At 38.1% G+C, this 20,700-nt stretch overlaps 1 protein-coding gene across 6 annotated transcripts in view; it reads left to right on the forward strand.

Moving 5' to 3' along the window:
- Positions 1–20,700, forward strand: part of PRRC2C (proline rich coiled-coil 2C) — a 96,397-nt gene that overhangs the window by 7,186 nt on the left and 68,511 nt on the right. The window lies entirely within an intron of this gene.

Below are 20,700 nucleotides of genomic sequence, written 5' to 3' on the forward strand. Positions count from 1 at the left end.
TGAATATGGATTGAAAAGTCAAGAACAGCTTACATGTGCTGATTGCTTGAAATCCTGACCTTACCATCACCACCACCAACCCACCCCACCCCCCCAAATTTTTTTTCTTTGGGTTGTATTTGTCACAAACATGAAAACATAGTATAAAAATGGAAGTAGAAAGAGCTGGATAAGTTAACATGTCTCGAGACAGATCGTTTTAATGGTGGAGGAACAGAGCCAGTGCTTGATGGGAAGGGGTGCTAACCAGTTTTCTATACTTAAAAATTTAAACTTTAAATTCCAACCCTTAAAGAGAGCTTTTTAGTCATATGAAAAGTTTTGAATAATTAATGATGTTGGATGACCATCTTAGGACAGTGCTTCTCTTTTTCTTCCGTAATACCCAACATACTTAACCTTGCAAAAAAACAAAGTTGACTAAGAAATTATTAATGTTATTTTTTATTTATTACATATAAGTTTGAAAGTGTTAAATTACCATTTATTAAGCTCATTATTAAGTACTAGACACAATTTAACAGCTCTGTACACACTTAAGACTCAAAACAGGCCAGAAGATGTAGCCCACAGATGGGGAAAGAAAAATTCAGAATTACATTTAATGACAGAAAATGCTTATGCCATAATATGTGTATGCCACAATTATGCTATAAAAATATCACCCAGCTACTAAATGTTAGAGCTGAGATTTAAACTGAATCAGTTTTTAAGAGAAGTAATTGTGTAATAGGAACAATTTTAAAATATTTCAGATTGTCCAAAAGAGTGCCCTAACGGTCACCTTATAGAGGAAGTGATAGACACACAGCTTCACTTTGCTGGTTTATAGTAGTTTACAGTACAGAAGATTTGATAGCTACATTTTTTCTCTGATTTTTAAGGCTTTCTTGGCCCCAGAGTCTTAATTTCACGTTTCACTTACTAAGAACAGCCTGAGTGCTTCTACCATTTTGATTAGAATGCCAACAGATCTATTTATATTACACTTTGTTTTTTTAAATGACAATTTTTAATGCTTTTGCTGTAGTGATATTGTAGTAGAGGCATTCAACATATGGCGATATTCTTAGCTTTACTATTATAGAAGCAGATGATCTTAAGAAATATTGGCTGTCACTCTTTGCTTTATTTTTTTAATTTATTTTCTTTTTTTATTTTTTTTTAATTTATTTTCTATCAAAATGTGGTTGATTTACAATATTACTTTCAGGTGTACAGCACAGTGACTCAGTTATACATATATATTCTTTTCTAAGTTAATACAAGATGGTGAATACAGTTCCCTGTGCTATACAGTATATCCTTGTTTATTTCTTTTAAATATAGTAGTATGTATCTGTTAATCCCAAACTCCTAATTTACGCCCCCCTTCCCCAAATTCTTTTCTCATTGGGAACCATGTTTGTTTTCTTTGTCTGTGAATCTATTTCTGTTTGGTAAGTCAGTTTATTTGTTATTTCCCTAGATTCCACATATAAGCAGTATCATATCCTTGTCTTTCTTGTCAGAGTTACTTAGTATGATAATCTCTAGGCCCATCCATGTTGCTGCAAATAACGTTACGTCATTCTGACTTTAGAATTACTGATTATGAGCCTCCCTGGTTGGCTCAGTGGTAAAGAATCTGTCCACAGTTCAGGAGATATGAGTTCGATCTCTGGGTCAGGAAGATCCCCTGGAGATGAAAATGGCAACCCACTCCAGTTTCTTGCCTGAGAAATCCTATGAACAAGAAGAGCCTGGTGGGCTACAGTTCATGGGGTCACAAAAGAGTTGGATACTATTTAGCAACTAAACAACAACAAAGTGATTATAGCAATTAAAAATGAAAGTGACCATAGAACTTGACCAGTTCATTCTCATTCAAAGCAGAAGTTACCTTTTAAAATATTTTTGATAAAGGCTTATCTTGCTTCTGCTTGAATGTATCTGGTGCCCAGGAAGATGCTGTAGTTGACCTTTGACATTCATATTTTAAGGTCTTCTAAGTTTCCAAATATTTGAACACCGTAATAGCATTCAGACCTCTTCACTTTCTCTTGGCTTCCATCATCTGCACCAGGATTTGGCTTTCTTTTCAGAGCTCTTCTTCCCCACCCCACCCCCCCCACCCCCACACACACAGACCTCTTCACAAGAGTTACTGTTTCTCTAAAAACCAAAACAAGCCATGGCCATGGAACAACAGGAGAGAGAGAGAATATCTTAGGTTTATTTCCTAGAAGCACCCCTCTCTCACATACCTCATGGTATTGGATGCACATTTTGTGCCTCAGCAAAAATACGTATCACTTCATTTCACAGCTCTTTGGGTTGCTTGGCTAATGGTGAAAGTAGAGAATGAGTTTAAGATATAACTTGTTCCACCTGTGGATAAACTGAACAGAAAGTTTTTCTTTTGTATCCAGTTTAGTATGTTTTTATTGGTTATCTTAAGACAAGAATTGAGAGTAATACTCTATAAACAGTGTGATAAGCACAAGATTCAGTAGAATTGTCACAGTTCCAGAGTTGTACATTAGATTTCTGTTAAAGTAGCAGTTTTTATAAAACAGTAGTATCACACTCGGAGAAGGCAGTGGCACCCCACTCCAGTCCTCTTGCCTGGGGAATCCCATGGACGGAGGAGCCTGGTAGGCTGCAGTCCATGGGGTCGCTAAGAATCAGACACAACTGAGCGACTTCCCTTTCACTTTTCACTTTCATGCATTGGAGAAGGAAATGGCAACCCACTCCAGTGTTCTTGCCTGGAGAATCCCAGGGACGGGGAGCCTGGTGGGCTGCCATCTATGGGGTCGCACAGAGTCAGACACGACTGAAGCGACTTGGCAGCAGCAGCAGTATCACACTGCTAGCTGTCACTGTCCTTTTTGATATGAACAGACTAAATCTGTATTCTATATTTATGAAAGTCAGTTCTTGAAGTATGACTATATAGCTATTTATTAGATCTAATTTAGTTCTACTCAACATTTGAAGATCTTTTTAAATCTTAAGAAAATCATTTAATGCATTTTTACTCTTTTAGATGTATGTGTCATATGTGGTGTCCACTTTCCAGGTCTTTATTGAGGTTTTTGACAAGAAAAGAAAGGACAGGGTCCAATATATTCATATTTCTGGTCCCATTAATTCATATTGACTGTTCAAATATCAAAATAATTTTCAGCCTCAAATATTTTGTGATTCTCATTTGTCATGTATTTAATGAGTACATAAAGATTAGTACTTTGATTAGTGTGTTTAAAGTCAAGCAACTGGAGGAGGGATTAATCAAAAGTAAGCTTTTTAGAAAGATAATATTTTACAATATTGTAAATCAACTATATTCCAATAAAAGTTAATTTTAAAAAGAAAGGTAGAGTTTTGTGACCGCTAGTTGACCTGGAACTCAAGAGTGTGGTGAATGTCTTGACTTCTTTACTTGAAATGGAAGATCTAGTTAAAATTTGAGTGATGAATACTGTTTTCTGAAGTTATGTATCAATCTTCTCTTATCTTTGTTAGCTCCAGCTACCATAAGAAAAATACCATAAACAAGGTTGCTTAAACAACAGAAATGTGTTAACCACAGTTCTGGAGGTTGGAGGTCCAAGACCAGGATGCCAGCATACTTGGGTTCTGGTGAAGTCTCCCTGGCTTGCACATGGCTGAATGCCTTCTAGCTGAGTCCTCACATGACTGAGAGAGAGCTCTAATAAATCTTCCTCTTATAAGAGTTCAGTTCAGTTGCTCAGTCATGTCTGACTCTTCTTGACCCCATGGACTGCAGCATGCCAGGCTTCCTGTCTGTCACCCACTCCTGGAGCTTGCTGAAACTCATATCCGCCGAGTCAATGATGCCATCCAATCATCTCATCCTCTCTCATCCCCTTCTACTCCTCCCTTCAATTTTTCCCAACATCAGGGTCTTTTCCAGTGAATCAGTTCTTTGCATCAAGTGGCCAAAGTATTGGAGCTTCAGCTTCAATCCTTCCAATAAATATTCAGGATTGATTTCCTTTAGGATTGACTGGTTTGATCTCCTTGCAGTCCAAGGACTCTCAAGAGTCTCCTCCAATACCACAGCTCAAAAACATGAATTCTTCAGTGTTCAGCCTTATTTGTGGTCCAACTCTCACATCCATACATGACTACTGGAAAAACCATAGCTTCGACTAGACAGACCTTTGTTGGTAAAGTAACATCTCTACTTATGCTGTGTAGGTTTGTCATAGCTTTTCTTCCAAGGAGCAAGCATCTTTTAATTTCATGGCTGCGGTGATTTTTGGAGACGAAGAAAATAAAGTCTGTCACTCTTTCCATTGTTTCCCCATCTATAGGCCATGAAGTGATGGGACTTGATGTCAGATCGTTGTTTTTTGAATGTTGAGTTTTAAGCCAGCTTTTTCACTCTCCTCTTTCACTTTCATCAAGAGGGTCTTTAGTTCCCCTTTGCTTTCTGTCATAAGGCTGGTGTCATCCCCATCCCTGAGGTCATTGATATTTCTCCAGGCAGTCTTGATTCCAGCTTGTGCTTCATCCAGCCCGGCATTTCACATAATGTACTCTGTATGTAAGTTAAATAAGCAGGGTGACGATATACAGCCTTGATGTTCTCCTTTCCCAATTGGAAACCAGTCCATTGTTCCATGTCTGGTTCTAACTGTTACTTCTCGACCTGCATACAGATTTCTCAGGAGGCAGGTAAGGTGGTCTGGGATTCCCTTCTCTTTAAGAATTTTCCAGTTTGTTGAGATCCACACAGTCAAAGGCTTTAGGGTAGTCAATGAAGTGGATGTTTTTCAGGAGTTCTCTTACTTTTTGTATGATCCAACAGATGTTGGCAATTTGATCTCTGGTTCCTCTACCTTTTCTAAATCCAGCTTGAACATCTGGAAGTTCTTGGTTCATGTGCTATTGAAGCCTGGCTTGGAGAATTTTGAGCGTTACTTTGCTAGTGTGTGAGATGAGTGCAGTTGTGGGGTAGTTTGAACATTTGGCATTGCCTTTCTTTGGGATTGAAATGAAAACTGACCTTTTCCAGTCCTGTGGCCACCAGTGAGTTTTCCAAATTTGCTGGCATATTGAGTGCAGCACTTTCACAGCATCATCTTTCAGGATTTGAAATAGCTCAGATGAAATTCCATCACCTTTACTAGTTCTGTTCATAGTGATGCTTACTTGACTTCACATTCCAGGATGTCTGGCTTAGGTGAGTGATCACACCATTGTGATTATCTGGCTCATGAAGATCTTTTTTGTACAGTTCTTCTGTGTATTCTTGCCACCTCTTAATATCTTCTGCTTCTGTTAAGTCTGTGCCATTTCTGTCCTTTATTGTGCTCATCTTTGCATGAAATGTTCCCTTGGTATCTAATTTTCTTGAAGAGATCTCTTGTCTTTCCCATTCTACGTTTGTCCCATTCTAACCCACGTATATATATGTTCCCATTCTATAGTACTTGTAGAGTACTAAGCCCGTATGAGGCTCACTCTCATCACCTCAGTTAACCCTAGTTACCTCCCAAAGGTACCAGCTCCAAATACCTGATGTTAATTGGTGTTTAGGGCTTCACCATGTGAATTTTGGGGAGACACAATTCAGTTAGTAGTCACCCCTCCTTTTACAGTCTATAGTGCATTGATTCAGAGAAGGCAATGGCACCCCACTCCAGTACTTTTGCCTAGAAAATCCCATGGATGGAGGAGCCTGGTAGGCTGCAGTCCATGGGGTCGCTAGAGTCGGACATGACTGAGTGACTTCACTTTTACTTTTCACTTTCATGCATTGGAGAAGGAAATGGCAACCCACTCCAGTGTGCTTGCCTGGAGAATCCCAGGGACGGAAAGCCTGGTGGGCTGCCGTCTATGGTGTGGCACAGAGTCGGACACAACTAAAGTGACGCAGCAGTAGCAGCAGCAGTGCATTGATTCTTATGCTTTTTGCATTAATATACTTCAAAATGATGTTTTTACAATGGTTGAAATACATTTGTTGATTGAGATATCACTGTCTTGTTGCTTTAACTTTTTATCCTTGATATTCAACTCTATTATAATACAGTAAGTTTTGATAATGAAAACTTGAATCTTTAAAAATCTCTTAATCTCAAATGATATTTATTATTACATATTTTAAATGATATTTATTATTCCATGTTTGATGTTTATATTTTCTGTAATGAAAATTGAGTTCTGATTTTCATATGGTGAGTTTGCCTTGGTTACTGGCTTTGACATCAAGTCACCACTTCCTATATTATGAGTTTTATTAAAGTTATTTCTTTATTAGTAAGTTTTGGTGACTTAGGCTTTGAGCTCTTACATCCAACCTGATATTTTTACATTCTGCATCTCTATAGCTCAGATTTAAGTAACAATTTGGCTTCAAGAGACATTACCGAGTTAGAATATATAGAACTTGGATCCCTCTTTATGTTAGAAATGGGAGACATAAATATCAAAGATTACTCAGGGTTTTAAACCAGAGGTTAAGGGAAATGGTTATGGTAAAATCAGGGAGAAGAACATGTTTTGGAAAGCAGATAAACATTTTTTGAAAGCTTCTTTTAGGGGAGGGGGAATAATCTTTAATCTCCCAAAAATGTTGCAAAAATAGTTCCAAGAGGGACTTCGCTGGCTAAGACTCCGTGTTCCCAATTCAGGAGGTCTGGGTTTGATTTCTGGTCAGAGAACTAGATCCTCCATGCCTCCGCTAGGAGTCTACATGCGACATAAAGGTCCTCAATGCCACAGTGAAGATCTCAAAGATCCTACATGCTGCAGCTAGGACCTGGCGCAGTAAAATAAATATTTTAAAAAACAATACAAAGAATTTCCACATCTGTTCATCCATATTCCCTGACTATTAATGGTTTGTTACTGTATTCGTTTTACCATTTTCTGTGTTGTATGTGTGTACACACTCAGTGCATATTATGTGTACTTAACGTTTAATGTCTTGATCTAAACCCTGTCATTACCTGTAAACTTAAATTCAAATGACAAGCTCCTATGCCTCCACTTTTCTCACACAGATAGTACACTTTCTCCTGTTCTGTTGTTGTTGTTGTTGATAAATGAACAAAGCAATCAGTAATAAACTTGATTCAGCAAGCATTAAATAATCATTATTGTTAGAGTTTTTAATTCAGTCTTTTGAAATTTCCAGTCCCTTCTACCCTCCTTATTTTTTTCCAACTTCTCTTCATTCTTGTGAAGTTTAGACTTTCTTGAAATGTTACTCTAATCATTCTGGCAGTATCCTTACCTCCCTTTTCTTTACACCTATCTGACACAACTCTGATTTCTTATTCAGTCCAGCTGCTTACAAAGCCTCCCATTACTCCCCACTCCTAGACGTGCTGCTAAACGTTGTTCAGTCGCTCAGTCGTGTCCAATTCTTTGTGACCCCATGGACTGCAGCATGCCAGGCTTCCCTATTCTTCACCATCTCCCAGAGTTTGCTCAAACTCATGTCCATTGAATTGGTGATGCCATCCAACTATCTCATTCTCTGTCATCCCCTTCTCCTCCTGCCTTCGATCTTGCCCAGTATCAGGGTCTTTTACAGTGAGTCAGCTCTTTGCATCAGCTGGCCAAAGTATTGGAGCTCCAGCTTTAGCATCAGTCCTTCCAGTGAATATTCAGGGTTGATTTCCTTTAGGATTAACTAGTTTGATCTCCTTGTGGAGAAGGCAATGGCACCCGACTCCGGTACTCTTACCTGGAAAATCCCATGGATGGAGGAGCCTGGTAGGCTGCAGTCCATGGGGTCGTGAAGAGTTGGACACGACTGAGCGACTTCACTTTCACTTTTCACTTTCATGCATTGGAGAAGGAAATGGCAACCCACTCCAGTGTTCTTGCCTGGAGAATCCCAGGGACGGGGGAGCCTGGTGGGCTGCCATCTCTGGGGTCACACAGAGTCGGACACGACTGAAGTGACTAAGCAGCAGCAGCAGCAGTTTGATCTCCTTGTAGTCCAGGAGTCTCTCAGGACTCTTCACCACCATTCTAAGGCATCAGTTCTTCAGCGCTCAGTCTTTTTTATTGTCCAGCTCTCAGAGAGTCCATACGTGACTACTGAAAAAACCATACTTTGACTATATGGTCCTTTATTGGCAAAGTAATGTCTCTGCTTTTAAATACGCTGTCTAGGTTTGTCATTGCTTTTCTTCCAAGGAGCAAGAGTCTTTAATTTCATGGCTGTAGTCAGTCCACAGTGATTTTGGAGCCCAAGAAAATAGTCTCTCACTGTTTCCATTGTTTCTCCATCTGTTTGCCATGAAGTGATGCCATGATCATAGTTTTTTGAATTTTGAGTTTTAAGCCAGGTTTTTTCATTGTTAACAGTCTTCAAACCACAGTCTTGGAAATACTTGTGTCCCTGGTTTCCACCTGCTTCTGCGTTTTCAATGCCTCATTTTAGTAGTTGACTTTCTTTCCTCCCAGTTCTTTGAACATCTTTTCCAGCCTTCTCAAACCTATACTTAGTTGATGGAGATCAGCATATCTCTTTCATTTGTTTCTAGTATTGCCTGATAATATAGTAGACACTGAGTAATGTTTTTGTGCTTGAGTGGGGGAATTAGATGTTTTTAGTTTGTAATTCTGTCAATAAATTTAATTGAAGATATTTTGTTTTATACACAATTAAAAATGAATGTGTAAAGATTGTAGCTTGATGGAAGGGTTTGGTTGGGAATTATCCTTACTGAAGCAGTGAACAGTAGATTAGATGGCCAAAGAGGAAAGCACATAGAGAATAGAAAACTGACAAAACCAACTCTCCTGTATAGGGATAGGAAGAAAAATGATACAGATGTCAGTTACAGGAACCAATGAAAATGGTTTACACATAAGGTCTTTATATTTGTATGTGATACTTGACTATTAGTAGTGTATATTCTTCTTTTATTTGTTCAATAAAACGTTTGTTAAATGCGTCCAGTGCGCTTCTCTGGCAATGTTTGCAGTTTCTTTTTAATGTTAGACAATTTAAATGAGTGGGACGTTGTGCTGTGTTTCCTAAAGAAACTAAACAGTCACCATAAGAACGATGAGGGAAGAGAGGTAAACAGATCTTGGATACTTAGAAGCTCATGGAGGCCAGAAAGATTATAATTCTGTCATTTAATTGAATTTTGCAGGTTGGTGATTTGCAAAAGTATGATGTTGCCCCATAATATACTAGATTTTAAATATCACTTAATATTTTTGGTTTGGAATACTTACAAATCTTTTTGTAATTATAAATCAGTCACCTTAGAATCTTAACAATTTTTGGCACTGAAGAAATTTTAGAAATGGTACCTAATCTCTTGATGTGTGGATATCCCTTAAGATTTTTTTCCCACAAATATTCAGCCTGCAATACCTATCCTATCATGAAAACCATATTTGTGTTATTATTGTTCCATTCTTTCATTTCAAAAGGTTGATGTTTATATTATGGTAAGCTGCTGCCTTTCAAATTTCCCTTAAGACCTTTTGGAAACAGACTGCTTTGAAAGCACTGACTTCCTTTTTTTTCCACTCTCCTCCATTTCTTCCTTTCATTTTAACTTTGTTGTTTTTTTTTGTTCAAAAAAGGTAAAATATTTACTGTTCAAAATTTAGAAAATGTAGGTGCATGTTTTGCTACATCTAATTTCAGTGGGGAAAACAACTAGTTTCTTACCAGCTTTGCTCAGAGTCATAGAACTTTGAATTTAGATGTTCACTTTTTCTTTCCTTAAACAGAGAAAGAGGATATATTATTCACACAGCTTTGTTTTTGCAGACTGACCCTCAAATCATAATGATTTAGACTTTTAAGTACATAGTAGACAGGGTAGTAATATAATATATATATAAATTAAAAAAATCAGTTTTATGTCTAGAAAATGCAAATATTTGTGGTTTATGATGTATAAACCATATAAAGTATGTATATATTAAATACAAATATGTATGTATGTTTGTATTTTGGCCTCACTGTGCAGCTTATGGGAATCTTAGTTTCCTGACCAGGGATTGAACCCGGGCCACCATGAAACTAAAAACTATTCTTTATAGTATGCAAATGATAAAAAGCTTTCAAAATTAAAAGGGATACAAATAGAGGATATAGTTCTTTGGTCTCTCATAACTGTCCATGTGTTTTTTTGAAATCAGAAGATAGCAAGTTTGAAGAGAGTATTCCTCTAGAACAGACAGCTTCAAGGTTGTTGTTTTTTTTTCTTTAATTACTAATTTATGTCAATTGTACCCTTTTGTTACTCAAGATGTGGGTCTACTGAATGCAGTCATGCATTTACTCAGAAATTGAGATTTTTTTTGGATTATTTTCTCCTCGATTGGAGAAGGAAATGGCAACCCACTCCAGTATTCTTGCCTGGAGAATCCCCATGGACAGAGGAGCCTGGTGGGCTTAAGTCCATAGGGTCACAAGGAGTTGGACACGACTGAGCGACTTCACTTTCTTTTTTTTTTTCTCCTCCATTGGCTCTTCATGGCATTTAGAACAAACACATGGATGATAACTCTTTTTCTTAGCCTAAAATATTCTGCAAAATTTGACCTCTGTCTACCTGACTTCCTCTCCTGCCTTGTTTTCAGGATCAGAATTGCTTTGTTTTTCTGGTGGTTTTCAATCATAGCTATCCTTTAGAGACACTTGGGGAGCTTTTTAAAGAATGCCATTGTCAGACCTAGCCCCAGAAATTCTGATTTAACTGGTCTAGCACTGAGACCTGGACATATATTATCTTTCAGGATCTTCCTGGATAAGTCTGTGCAACCTGCATTGAGAGCCACAAATGGATTTTCTCAGCTCATATCCCCTTGTGCATAGAGGTCTTTCAAACCTTCATCATCCTGTCTAAAGTCTCTTTCCTCTCTTTGCTGTCCCTTTACCCAGTTTTTTCATTTCCATGTTTTCATTTACTTATTGTCAAAAGTTCCGTGAACACAGGGGCATCATGGAAGTTGGTAATGGACAGGGAAGCCTGGCATGCTGCAGTCCGTGGGGTCACAAATAGTTGGACACAACTGAGCAACTGAATGTTTAAAACAACATTTGGCAGTTTATTAGTTCTCAGCACATTTATTTTATAAATGTTGTTGAATGGATATTGTCACTGCAGCAGTAGGGAGGTATTTCAGAAGACTTGTTGTTTCTGTGTAACCTGTAGAGGGTTGCTTTGCTAAATTATATTTCAAAGACTATACTAATTACTCCAGCAGGCTTTAAGAGAACATAGGTTTCATTATTTCAGGTTTTAGTTAATATCCAAGGGCAAGAGCACACCAGAGAGAAGATATGTTGTCCCTTGGATACAGTATTGTTGATGTGGGTTAGGTTCCCATGCCAGTGCTCAAAAGGAAGAGGCATTTCTCATTACCACACTTGGAAGGACCTTTTACGATATAGGGAGGAATAATGACAATGGTGTTGTACTCAATGAACACAAAGTATTTTTATACATGTATTTGGATATTACTTTTTTCTGGTTTTTATTTGTTGTGTAAACTACAAGGCAGATCAGGAAAAGTCAAATGAACTCACCAGCTTCTTTTGCCTTCTTCCCCTGTGCATGCACGGTAAGTTGCTTCAGTCGTGTCCAACTCTCCACCAGGGTCCTCTGTCTATGATTTCCCCAAGCAGGAATACTGGAGTGGGTTGCCATGTCCTCCATGGGATCTTCCCAACCCAGAAGTTGAACTCATATCTTTTAGGCAGGTTCTTTACCACTAGCGTCACCTGGGAAGCTTCTTTCTTCCCCCATCTTCTCTAAATCTGGTCTTTCCACCTTACTTAATGTCTAGTTTTTCACGCTAATCTTTTTCATTCTTCTTAGTGTTAACGTAAAATTTGAATCATTGACTCCTTGTCCTTGACTCCTCTTTCCTACACTCCTGTGTCTAGGCTCCATTTTTCAGCCATGGCCTATCTCTTGTCCCTAGGCTGTGACAGTCTGGTATCTTCATATTCCACGTATGGGCCCCTGCAATCCGTTCTTCACGTTGTTGCCAGAATGATACATATATTTTTGGCCATGCCAAGAGGCTTGTGGGGATCTCAGTTCCCCCACCAGGGATTGAACCTGGGCCACAGCAGTGACAGTGCCGAATCCCAACCCCAGGATCACCAGAACTCCCAGAATATCTTTAAAACAAAAAGACAACCTCTACTCAGAGTTCATTTGCTTCAAAGATAAAATTGTAAATGCTAATGGTCATCCAGCCAACCCTCTCTTAATAGCTTCCACTTCACCACTTTTTTGTTTTTGAGCATGATTAGCATATCGGTATGGGAAGGCCTTTGCCTTTGTTTTTCTTAAGCCTTGAAGCTGCCTGCTTCTCTGTCAGGTTCAAGTCAGAAGCTCTCTCTCAAGTCAGAGAGGCTGATACTGATCCACTGATCCAAAGTACTTTAGTTCTACCCTTTTGTACTTTCTCATGTTGTCCTGTTTGGCTTTATTTACAGTATTTGTCACCATGTGAAATGATGTTATTTACCTGTTATTTGAGTTATCAAACTGAAAAGATTTGTGAGAGCAGATTCTTAGCTCTTATATCTCCAGTTCAGTAATGTTTCAAAATATGGATCACTTAATGACTGACCTAGGTTATAAATAAATTTTATCACATACCATATCATAGTGAATATCCTATGTGTATTTTGCACATTAGTATTTTTTTAGGATAGATTCTTAGACTTCGGTTTAGAAAGCAGCTGCTGCTAAGTCACTTCAGTCCTGTCGGACTCTGTGCGACCCCATAGACGGCAGCCCACCAGGCTCCCCCGTCCCTGGGATTCTCCAGGCAAGAACACTGGAGTGGGTTGCCATTTCCTTCTCCAATGCATGAAAGTGAAAAGTGAAAGTGAAGTCGCTCAGTCGTGTCCAACTCTTAGCGACCCCATGGACTGCAGCCTACCAGGCTCCTCTGCCCATGGGATTTTCCAGGCAAGAGTACTGGAGTGGACACAGCTTAAAACATTCTTGGTTTCCAAGCCTTACAAAACAGGCCACAGACTGGATTCAGCCATAGGCCTTAGTTTGCCAAGACCTGCATTTAGTTCACTGTAAATAGCATGTGACTTGTCTCTGTTTAATGTCAGAATTCTCTTGTGAAATCACCTGGGCCAGACACTGTTTGAGGATGGGCAGTTTTTGAACAACGTTGTTTTTTTTTTTTTCTTTATTGTTTTTGCCTGTTTATTTTGAGCCAAATCTGGTAATTTCTGTTTTCCTAGAAAATACTTATTTCAGAGCATTCTCTTCATGTGTGTATTTTATTGTATTTATCTCATTCTTCTTAGTGTTTAACTTAAAATTAGAGTGATTCAGCTAATTTCTATATTATTTTTTTCCAAAAGAGTCAGCTCTTGAATTTATAGTTGTTGTTATTCTGTTTTTTAATTTGATTTTTATTTTCTGCTCTTAATGAGGTAACTTAAAATGATTTGTCTGGTAACGAAAGTACTTAAGAGCATTCCTTTCAATTATATGATGTATGCAACATAGTTTGACAAGAGGTGTGTTTATTTTTCATTTCCAGTTGATTTTTTTTTATGTTTCTAGTTTTGTCCTTTGGTTAACTTTATAGCCACAAGAATCTTAAACTGCTTTCTTATCAATCCCAGGAACAAAAGCAGTTTGTTGATTTCTTGCTTATTATGTTCTGACATTTTCTTTTGCTCCGGTATTAGCCCCATTTTTACATTGTTCTTCATTATTCCTTATCAGCCCTACTGATTTCTCCAATTTCATATCTTACCAGCCTATTTCCCGCCCTGCTGTTCCTGTCTTCTTTCCTTGTACAAATTAAAAACACTATTTTATGTCTCCTATACTTTTAATATTCTACTTCTGACATTTCTGGTTGCCTTGTGGGGTAGGGGGAGAGTCCCCACATCAAGCAATTAGATTCTCGAGCCGTTATCCGGGTATCTTAAAATCTAACTCATTTCTGACCTAGGTACCTGGAGGGCATAACATCCAAGAGGTTAGTACAGGCTCAGTCCCACAAGACTGTCTCTTATCCCCCCAACACTTCAGATGCCAGTCGAAAGTCCAGATTGTTACCCATCCTTCTGACTGGCAGGCTGGCTATAAGTCAGGTTTGATTAATTTCCTAGAGCAGTTCACAGAATCCAGGAAAACAATTTACTTATTGGATCACCAGTTTATTACAAAATATTAAAGACTCTGTGACCCCATGGACTGTAGCCCACCAGGCTCCTCTGTCCATGGAATGCTCCAGGCAAGAATACTGGAGTGGGTTGCCATGCCCTCTTCTAGGGGATCTCCCCAACCCAGGAATCAAACCCAGGTCTCCTACTTTGCAGGTGGATTCTTTACTGTCCGAGCCACCAGGGAAGCCCTCTCTTCCTTAATTTGCCCTGGTAGATTTGTATGGTAATATTCTTGTTTGTTTTCAATCTAGAGGGCCTTGATCTTTTTAAAAATATTTTTTATTGACAAGTAATAAACTGTACATACTTAAAGTGTACTATTTGATATTTTGCATATACACATCATGAAACTTAACCACAGTCAAGATAAGGAACATATCAATAAAAATTCCTCCTGTCCCTACCCATTCCCTGTACCATAGATACGTTTGCATTTTGTAGTGTTGACTACAACGTAAAAGTTGAGAATTACGTTTTATTTGGTGGACAAAACTGAAGACAAGTCTGGAAGTTAGCTTCTCAGGTGGCTCTTAGAAATCAGTCTAAAGAGGTAAGGGAGGAGCCAGGATATATAGAAATTTTACAAAGAAACCCAGGTAGATGGAACATCGAAAAATTACTGTTAATTAAAGAAAACCAGACATCTCAAGTTAATGAACTTAATGTTTTTCTATGTATGATTCAAGGGTGTGGGCCCATTGAAATCATTCCTTTTATATGCACCTTAACTGTCTTGGGCCAGTGTCCTCCTTTTCTTTATCCTGAATCCCCTCAGGGTGCACAGATGACGTTGGGAGCTGTAGCTGCTGGCTTGATGGCAGTAACATCCTTTGTTTACTGATAATGGAAGGCAATGTTTTTCATCCAGAGTTAAATTCTGTATATAGTGTATATGTTGGAAATCTAGCTTCTTTCAGCATAATCACTTTGAGATTTATCCATGTAGTTACACTTACCAGTAATTCATTCTTGTTTACTGCTTGGGTATTCATTTCTTTTATGTATATACAACAACATGGTTTTCCAGTCACCTGTTGGTGAAACAGTTGGGTTGTTTCCAGTGCAACTATGAACCAGAGTACAAGTCTGAGTCTTCATATGGACATATGTTTTCATTTCTCATATAAACATTATTAGCGGAATTGTGATTGTATGGTTGTTGGATGTTTTTTCTTCTTTAAGGGCCTCCGAACTGTTTTCCCAACTGGTTATAACATTTTACACATGAGCAGACTTTGAGAGTTCCAGTTCTTCCACATCCTTATCAACACTTGGTTTAATCTGTAGTTTTAGCCAGTACAGTAGAAGTATAGGGGTATCTTACTGTGGTTTAAATTTGAATTTCCCAAATACTAATGATACCGAAATGCTGAGCATCTTTTCATGTGTTTATTTGCCACTTATGTATCTCTGGTGTCCAATCCTGTGCCCTTTAAAAAACAACTGGATTGTACTGTTACTAGGTCTGAGAGTTCTGTACATGTTCTAGATAAAAGTCTTTCATCAGATACATGATTTGCAGATGTTTTTTTCCCAGATAGTAGCTTGTGTTTTCATTCTCAACAGTGAGAACTTTCAAAAGGCAAAAGTCCAATTTAGAAATTTCACCTTTATGGATTGTGTTCCCCATCCCCCATGTGGCTTGTTCCCAGACCATGGATGGAACCCATGCCCTCAGCAGTGAAGTTTAGAGTCCTAACTACTGGACTGCCAGGGAATTCCCTATAGATTGTGCTTTTAGAGTACTAAGCAGTCTTTATATAATGTAATCCAGAGTCGCAAAGATTTTCTCCTATGTTTTCTCTAAAAGTTTTATAGTTTCAGGTTTTACATTTTGTCTGTGTCTGTAGTTCTTTTTTTTTTTTAAATAGTTGTTATTGACATATGATATTGTGTAAGTTTAAGGTGTATGGTGATTATGGCTGTAGTATTAGCTAAACCCTCCACAAATCACATGCATTATTATCATTACCTTGAGTGTGGTGACAGCATTTAACATCTTAGCAGCTTTGCAATACATATACAGTATTATTGACTGTAATCATAATGCTGTACATTAGCTCTCCAGAACTTCACCCATCTTGTTGCTGCCCATGGACTTCATCTAGTTACAGTGAGCAGGTTTCTCATTGTGGTGCCTTCTCTTGTTGCGCAGCACAGGCTCTAGGGCACGAGGGCTTCAGTAGTTACAGCCCGTGAGCTCAGTAGTTGTGGTGCAAGGGCTTAGTTGCCCTATGGCATGTGCAGTCTCCCTGGACCAAGGATCAAACTCATGTCCCCTGCATTGGCAGTTCAGTTCTTGACCACTGGACCACCTGGGAAGTTCACAATTCTATGTATAAGTGACATCGTATGGTATATGTCTTTTTCTTTCTGACTTCACTTAGTATGACAGTCTCCAGGTCCACCCACCCATGTTGCTGCAAGTGGCATTAGTTCATTGCTTTTTATGCCTGAGTAGTGTTTCATTGTCTATATGTACATGTTTATCCATTCATCTGTTGATGGACATTTAGGTTGCTTCTGTGTCTTGGCTATTGTAAATAGTGCTGGTATGGGGGTGGGGGGATGCATGTCTGTTTTCACATTAGAGTTGTCTTGGCATATATGTCTAGGAATGGGATTGCTAAAAGTGCCCACACATAACTAGCAAACCATTGTGGTGCAGTTGGCTTTTCTCATGTATCCAGCATTGTTTACGGTTACAAATTCTTTGTCTTTAGAAATGCATATTCTCTTACAGAAATGGATACATTGTGATAGTTTCATCTTTGAATTATCTTTTGATAATTATCATTTGTACTAGCTTCAGTCATGTGTATTTATGATTTACTTTTTGGGGGAGTTAGTTGGTACTATAAAGCTTTTTTGGGTTTTATATTAGAGAGACTCATATGCATATGAAAGAATAAATTCTCTGTTCTTTTGGCCTGAGAATCTGACTCTGTCCATCTTTCTTACCTCAGAATACACCCAGTATGTATTTGGTTTATCTATTTGGTGAAAGAGTATGCACTGCAGGGAGTACCATATAGGCAGTAGTTTTATTAATAGTGGAAGGAGAAAAACTGTACAGAAGTTTGAACCTTAAAAAGAACTACTCAAACAGAATTTTTTAATATATTTTCAAGAACTTTTCTTTTTCTTTGTATTTGGAAATTCCTTATAATTTATAAGACATGTTTTTATTTCATTTTACTTTTAAGTAGGAAAATTAAAGTTCATTTTGTGATTTTTTTTTTTTCCAAGCTCTAAATGTTTTGTGATGACTGAATTGAATTAGATATTCTATCACCCTATGCTTAAATTGTGTTATGTTACTTTGTTTTCCTTGTGTAAACATATGGACAGGCTGAACTGCCCTGACTTGTTAATTTTGTTTATTTATAAAATTGAGCATTTCAATACATTTGCTTAGTGGTATTATTTCTCTAGTGAATTGTCTGTTAACATAGCATTAATAATTGGGTTTCTTCAAGTTTTTTCTTCAGTTTGAGTTCTTGTATAACATTTGCATTTTTGTCAAATGTTGAGATATTTTTCCTGTTGACTCAGCTTTTTGGGGGTTGAACTATGCTGGGTCTTCTCTGTAGGACATGGGCAGTGAGTGGACTTAACTGTCCTTTGGCATGTGGGATCTTAGTTCTGCAACCAGAGATTGAACACTTGTCCCTTTCATTGGCAGGTGGATTCTTAACCACTGAACCACTAGGGAAGCCCCCCAACTTAATTTTTTTTTAATTTATTTATTTTTAATTGGAGAATAATTGCTTTATATCAACATAAATCAACATATGAATCAACGTATGGATCAACATATGAATAGGTATATGTTCCCTCCATCTTAAACCTCCCTCCCACCTCGCACCCCACCCTATCCAACCCCTCTAGGGGTTGTCACAGAGCACCCGCTTGAGCTCCCTGCATCATACAGCGAATTTGTGGTAATTGTATATATTTCAGTACTACTGTCTCAATTCATCCCATCCTCTCCTCCCCCCTCTACAGTTCCTCACATGCTTTGTAAACATTCGGTTGGTCTGCATCTGAAACCCTTAATGTGAAGTAGATGCCTATGTTCCCAGGTAAAGTTGAAACACTGTTCAAAACAAAGGAGAAATGTAAACAGGCAGTGGGATTCTTTAGGAACACAGAATTCTGGGTTGGAGATATAAATTTGACATACACAGTTGGTAGTTGAAGCCTTAGAAGTGGGTGAGATTTCCTGCAGACAAATTGAGGAGGAGAAAGAAAGTAGTGAGAGGATGGGTAGCACAGAAGGAAGGATTGGTCTTCGATGGAATGTAAGGAAAGGTACACTTCCTTTATTGCAGTGATTCTGAAGACTGCTTACATGTTTAGAATTGCCTGAGGAGCATTTTCAAAATAAGAATTGATAATCAGATCCCACCTCACAACTCTAGAAACTGGTATGTTTTAAAATCCCCAAGTGATTTTAATTTGCAGCAAGGACCACTGCTTAGCATATATATGAAGGTAAAAGTCGCTCAGTCATGTCACCTGAGCCACTAGGGAAGCCCAGGAATACTGTCGTGGGTAGCCTGTCCCTTCTCAAGCGGATCTTTCTAGCCCAGGAATCAAACAGGGGTCTTCTGCCTTACAGGCAGAATCTTTTACCAGCTGAGCTACCAGGGATGCCCTAGCATATATATATATGCTCGTAGTAAATCATTATATCTTGAACTTTTGTGTTTTTTCACAATCACTGGGAGGGCTTTTTAAAGCACAGTGGTCTTATCCTCAGTTTGATTCAGTAGGTATGTGTTTGATCCTGAGAATTTGCATATCTAACAAGTTTCTGGATGATCCTGAGAACTACTTTCAACAACAGGTGAAGGAAAGGCAACCCTTCAGAAAGATGGATGTAGATGCAGGTGGGCTTGTAGGTTTGCCCTAAGGAAATTAAAGTTTTTTTTATGTTACTGCTTTTTTTATGATGTAGGCAGGTGAGGGTCTCCATGAGTAGTTGTGGTTTTAAGAGAGGTTTGGAGATTCTTAGGTGTTAGACTTCTTGGTGGCTCAGACGGTAAAGTGTCTGTCTACAATGCAGGAGACCTGGGTTGGGAAGATCCCTTGGAGAAGGAAATGGCAGTCCACTCCAGTACTATTGCCTGGAAAATCCCATTGACGGAGGAGCCTGGTAGGCTACAGTCCATGGGGTCACAAAGAGTCGGACACGACTCAGCAACTTCATGTTCATGTTCAGGTGTTAAATTGCCATCAAATGAGGGTGAAAGAAGAAGTTGACAGTTTTTATTTTACACCAGTTACCTTATTTTCACCTGAAGAAAGATCCTCTTGAATCTTAATTTTGTCATCTAGTGAATATGCGCTGTCCTCTTTTTTGTCACTGGAGAGGAATAGTCTTCCTGTATATCTTTGTCCATGTTATTGGTAAAAATGTGTCAACAAGAGAGATTCTCTGAGTATAGCTGTCTTCACACTATCATCATTAGCACCCTTGGGATAAAATTAATTATATACATCCTTGCACCTATGATTGCAAGCAATCTATGTGTTAATGTAGTTCTTTTGGTTGCAGGTGAGTGGTTTACACAATTTATTTCAAATTGTAAATGTATACTTGGAGAAGCTAAGTAATTAGTTATAGGAGGCAGCATGGTATAAACGGACTGACCAGAAGCCTTGATTTCAAAGCCAGTCTCATTTGCCTATGAACATCAGTTTCCTCATCTGTAAAAACTGGAATACTAACTATATCATAACATTTTTAGTCTAAAATGAGATAATAGATGTAAAGATTACAGATAAACTTTATGGAACTACATGAATACTGTATGTTAGCTGATATGAATGTAAAATTATACCTCTGGATGTGATGCTTATTCTGTAATTGACAAATGTAAAACCAATACATGAAAGGATCTTTATGATGATAGGATCTACTCAGGCGTTCCTTGACTTGGAATGCTTTTTGCATTATATCCTATTCTGTACTGTCTTTAGCTCCCATGCTTTTAGCTATTGTTGGTTTCTTGTTAGATTCACTACCTCCTGCCCTACTTCTACTCTCAAAACAAATAGAGCAAACATGCACAAAAAAAGAAACAATTCCTAAGATTGATAATGTATATCTTAATAAATTGAAGAGAAATAGTATGAGAGCTAATCTGTATCACCTCCCCTGTGTATTATTAGGCTAGTTTTTAATTAGGGTATATTAATTCCAAAGATGAACATTCTCTTTGTATATGAATGTTCATTAAAATACTGTTTACTTCTCATATATACAGAGACTTTTGACAAGTGTACACTATTTCTTGAACACTTTACTCTGTAGTGAAATAGAATATTGTGTCTTAGATTTATGAGGGAGTGTTCTACCCTTTGCAGAATGCAGAGAAAATAGAATGTTCTTTCTATTCTAGACTGTTAAATAAAAGATTCTTGTTAGACACATATTGTCTGAAAACACAGGCATGCAGTTTATAAGAAAAGGATGTTATCCTTCTGTCACATTTGGACTCCATATGTGTAAGCCGATCATG

Source organism: Bubalus kerabau, chromosome 5 (assembly GCF_029407905.1).
Source record: "Bubalus kerabau isolate K-KA32 ecotype Philippines breed swamp buffalo chromosome 5, PCC_UOA_SB_1v2, whole genome shotgun sequence".
Classification (NCBI taxonomy): domain Eukaryota; kingdom Metazoa; phylum Chordata; class Mammalia; order Artiodactyla; family Bovidae; genus Bubalus; species Bubalus kerabau.